At 35.6% G+C, this 5,020-nt stretch overlaps 1 pseudogene; it reads right to left on the reverse strand.

Moving 5' to 3' along the window:
- Positions 1-367: 367 nt before the first annotated feature.
- LOC102820202 lies at positions 368-635 on the reverse strand (annotated as a pseudogene).
- Between the last annotated feature and the right edge of the window lie 4,385 nt (positions 636-5,020).

The raw sequence follows: 5,020 nt of genomic DNA on the forward strand, positions 1-5,020 counted from the left end.
TACAAAGGCAAGCAAATCAGATTAAGCTCTGATCTCTCACCAGAAACCATACAGGCAAGAAGATAATGGGGAGACATACATAAATCTCTGAAAGAATAAAACAAAACAAAACCAAAAACTGCCAACCAAGAATCATCTACCCAGCAAAGCTGTCAATCAAATACAACAGTGTATTAAAAATGTTCCAGGATAAACAAAATTACTTTCTTACAAGCACATGAGAATGTTTTGGAAATAGTTCTTCTAAGAAACTAGTTATATTAAAAATGTGTACTGTTTATATTGTTACTTGTCAAAATCTTTCTTATGTAATACCTCTATTACAATTTCTACTGATAATCTGGAAGATGAAAAACAAATGTTTCTTCTACTTTATTTTCAAAATAAGAAACTGTGACATTTTAAAAGCTCTGTCACATATAGTGCAAATGGAGTTGAAATTGTAGAACATTTATATACATACAATAAACAGACATAATAAACTTCATGGAAAATTTTGATGACAGAAGCAAGTGCCTGTGGTCAACATAAATTGTTGGTGAAAATATTAATTGAGATCTTTGATCCTGGTCTTGGATAAAAATACAGAGTAAGTGTTGCAAATTAGAAGGCACCTGAAGTATCCTTGATTTCATTTGCTGATTATTTTCAACTTATTTGAAAACTTATTGTTGAAGGATACTGCCACCAGATTTTCTCTGTGTTACTTCATCATTCACTCTTTATCATCAAATATTTAATTTCTTTAGCAATGATTTAGGTTGTTGCTGTTACTAGCTTATACTTTTATTTACTGAGAGAATAATATCAGGAGGAGTATTAGCAGAGTCTCTTAAGGAATATCTGCTTCTGGGATTCTTTTCCGGTTTATAAGAAATGATTATCTTGAAGATGATATGCATAATATAGCAAATAAAGGAGTCCTTGTGGCATGTTGGCTAAAGCATTTAGCTAATAGCCAAAAGGTTGGCAGTCTGAACCCATGAGTCACTCCGTGGGAGAATGTGTGACAATGTGCTTCCATAAAGATTTACAACCTTAGAAACCCTCTGGAACAGTTAGATTCTCTCTTATAGGGTTGCTATGAGTTGAAATTGACTCAGCATGAGTGGGTTTGGTTTTGGGTTTTGGTAATATAGCAAATTTGTTGAAATCATTAATGAATAACTGGGACATTGCAAATATTATAAAATCCGTGCACACACACACACAAAACAAACAAACAAAAAAATCCAGAGGGACTCCTTGAATACTTGCTTGCATCACTAAACTGGTATGCTATCAGCTGTATTTGCTATGGTGGCAGTAGATTCTCAATACCAAACTAGCGGTCAGACAAGTTTCCCCAAGTCCTGTATTCTTACTGCTTTTGACCTTTTGTTTTCTGATAGATTTTTAATCATTCTTAATAATTGATTTAACCTATCTTTTAGTTGTGTTATACTCTTCATGTTCTTGAAATCTGATCCTTAGTTTATCTTTACTTTGTTAAATTCTAATGTTAGTAGATCATTTTACCTTCCTCCTGAGTAATGCAAAGAACCTATAACATTTGACTCTTGACTCTGTTTATGTGTTCCCAATTTTCATTTTACTGTTTATACATTAAATGTTTGTGGAAATTTACTTATATCTGCAATTTTCTTTGGTATTCCTTCTTTTTAAACTATTTATTGTGAATCAAGTGAAGGTTTACAGAGCAGGTTATCAGTTTTACATCCAACAAATCACACACTTTGTTTCATCTCAATGATTGCAATCCCCTCCGTGTAACAACAGTTATCCCAATTCCTCCCTGTGGTTCCACCCTCCTTGCCAAGATTCCTTCTCTCTGAACCTTGTCCCCAGGTAAAGATTACTCTTTTTAATCTTGAATGGTTAACCATTCCTTGGTGACCATACTTCATTATTGTTATCCCCACTATGTACATTTCCATAGCTCGGTTAAAAATTGGGCCGTGAAAATGAGTTCCATTCTAAACCTGAAGGGTGGCTGAGGGCCAGTCTTTTGCTTGTTATGAAATTTCATGGGGGTATTTTTAGGTATGAATCTTTTTCTTTCATTCTGCTTAGTTTTGACTTCTGACAATTTGAAGTTAAGTGTTTTCAGTCATAGGGTATTCCTTCCTTGCTTTTCCTTTACTGATAATATGATCTCATTTGTTCTCTGGTCTACCAATAGCTCTCTCTCTCTTTTTCATATATATGAGCTTATAATCTTCTGTTTTTACTTACGGTCGTTTTATAGGAATTCTGGAGGAAGGGAACGTAAACACCTATGTGCATAATCTATCTTGTGGGATCAGGAGCTTCAGAATCATTTATAATAGATGCATAATACTTGATTGAATGGAAATATCATAATTCATATAATTCTATAACCAACTCCCTAGTACTAAATATTTAGTTTGTTTATGGTTTCTCAAAATCAGTTTTTTAAATTCTGGTCATTAATTTTAATTTTTATGATTTTAAAATCTTTTTTATGGATGCACATAAAAAAGCCCTGAAAAATGCTATTGTGTATTTAATAAATTTATGTTCTATATCAAACAAAGATTCTATTTATTCTTTCTGAATGTGATAGCCATTTGAGAGTAGGTCAGAAGAAACTGGATCTTTTGAGGACCAAGAAGGGGAAAGATTTAATATAAAGAGGTTTGGCGATCAGCCCAGAGCGGCATAAAAACTCAGATAGGACTCTGTCTTCCACTACAATGAAAAGTAACTCTAAAGGAAAACATTGTGTAATTATTGGTATTGAGAGACATGCATGCTAAAAGCAACCAAAATTTCCATGAGAGTGAGGGGTAGGCCATCATCCTCAGGAGAGGAGTCCCGGTGTGACACTGAACTGCTAGCCACAAGATTGGTGGTTCAAGCCCACAAACTGCTCCTTGGAAACCCTACACAGGGTCACTATGAGTTAAAATCAACTCTGTGGCACTTAACAACAACATTATTCTCAAGAGTAGTTTAAACTGGAGCCAAGAGGCTTTCATTTGGGAGAATTGAAACCTAGGTCCATAAAAGGGGTTCTATTAGGTAATACACACATTTAAAGATATTATATATGGATAAAGAATCCTAGTGTGGCACTATAGGTTAATGCACTGTACTACAATGTTAGTTGAACTACAGGGTCAGTAGTTCAAGCTATGAGTCGGAACTGACTTAATGGCACAAAACAACAACAATGTGAGGCTAAAAGAAATGTTTTCAATATGAATTTTGAATCATTATGTTAATCTAACACTGTTCAATTTTTGAATTTTTAAAATCAATGATTTTGCACAAGAGAAAAATAACCTCAAAGTGAATGTTCTTCTAATGGTAAGTAAGGTCATGATGGTGCTAATTACTAAGCTGTTGAAATCTTTATTAGTGGAGTGATATTCAAAGTCCAAATAATTAACAATAACAACATGGCCTATAGAAAGGCTTTTCAATGGGATGTGGAACATGAATACTCCAGTTCCCACCTGTTTCTTTAAACGTTCCCCTGCTCCACATTAATCAGGAAGGTGGAGGTGCTGAGCTTCAGGCTGTAGTTGTGCTCATTCTCCCAGGAGGAATTCTCTGTAGTGTATTTCAGGACAAGGAACAGCCAAGATTTATTCCTTTGTGTCACATATAGTCAAAGTGGTACATAAAGAAGCTTTTGCACAAACAGGGACTTATGGTTTCCAGTCAGGACATATACAGAGCTTGGGAGTCACCACTCCTGTCCTCACAACAAGAGAAAAGCTGAAAAATTGAAATTCAGAGGTCTTCTTAGATCCATCAGAGATTAAAGGTGGTGGTTGTTGCTAAGTACCATCAAGTAGGATTACTTACAGGGTAATTGAGTAGCTGAGGAGAAATAGTATTTGATTGTGTTGGAATTTAGGAAGATTAGAGGCCCAGAATTATAGAAGTCACCACACTTTCCTGAGTTTTGTTTCTATGAGTCTTACGAGTTTCTTACTAGCAGCTCAGAGAAAAACCCCCTCTTGCTTCTGGCAGACAAAGAAAGGGGAAGGGAACCATTTTGAAATCGTGCTCTGTTCTTCTAACAAAAACTTGTCCTCAAGAGAAACTAATAGAGACTAACCAATGTGAGTTTTATCAGAACTTAATCAAGATGGAAGTCCCTGGGTAGAGCAAACAATTTCCACTAGATGTGTGCTATACTTTAAGCACTGGACTTCTAACTGCAAGGTCAGTGGTTCAAACCCACCAGCCGCTCCTTAGAAATGATTCGACACTTAGCAACATCTAAACAAAAAGTTGGTGGTGCATATCCACTTAGCAGCTCTACAGAAGAAATACCTGACTGACCATCAGCTAATCTGATTGTTGTTGCTGTTAAGTGCTACTCATAGCAACCCCTTATAGGGTTTCCAAAGAGAGATTGGTGGAAGAAAGATGAAGCTGTCTTCTCCTGTAAAACTTTATTATCTCAGATGCCCTAAGGAGCAGTTCGAGTCTGTTCTATAGAGTCATTATGAGTTGGAATCCACTCCATGGCAGTTTAGCCAGCTATAGCCTTTCTGTTTCATATAATGAGTGATGGTGATGTATGTGTGTAAGGGGGAGGGAGAACTTGATAAAGAAACTTTTGTGCAAAGGTGAAAATTACTATAATTCTGACTTATTAGACCTATTGAAAATGTTCTATTTTTTTTTTTTTTCACAGTTCCAGCTTTAATTTAATTTCAACTTTACTACTGATAGCTAATGGTTCTATGAAGTCGCTGGGTGGTGTGACAGTTTGTCATAGAATACTAATCTAAAGATTCCTGGTTAGCAGGTAATAATGTTTATCTGCTAAAGGGTAACTTTTTGCATTTAGTATGTTATCTTTAAGCCAGTACAAATAAATCTCTGTTGGAAGAAGTATAGCCAGAGTGCTCCTTAGAAGTTAGGATAGTGAGACTTCATCTCTCATTATCAGGAGATACCAGTCCCTGGAGAAGGACACCATGATTGGGAAAGTGGAGAATCATTGAGAAGAGGAAGATTCCCAAAAGAGGGTTTG

The sequence above is a fragment of the Chrysochloris asiatica genome, unplaced genomic scaffold (assembly GCF_000296735.1).
Source record: "Chrysochloris asiatica unplaced genomic scaffold, ChrAsi1.0 scaffold00017, whole genome shotgun sequence".
Lineage (NCBI taxonomy): Eukaryota > Metazoa > Chordata > Mammalia > Afrosoricida > Chrysochloridae > Chrysochloris > Chrysochloris asiatica.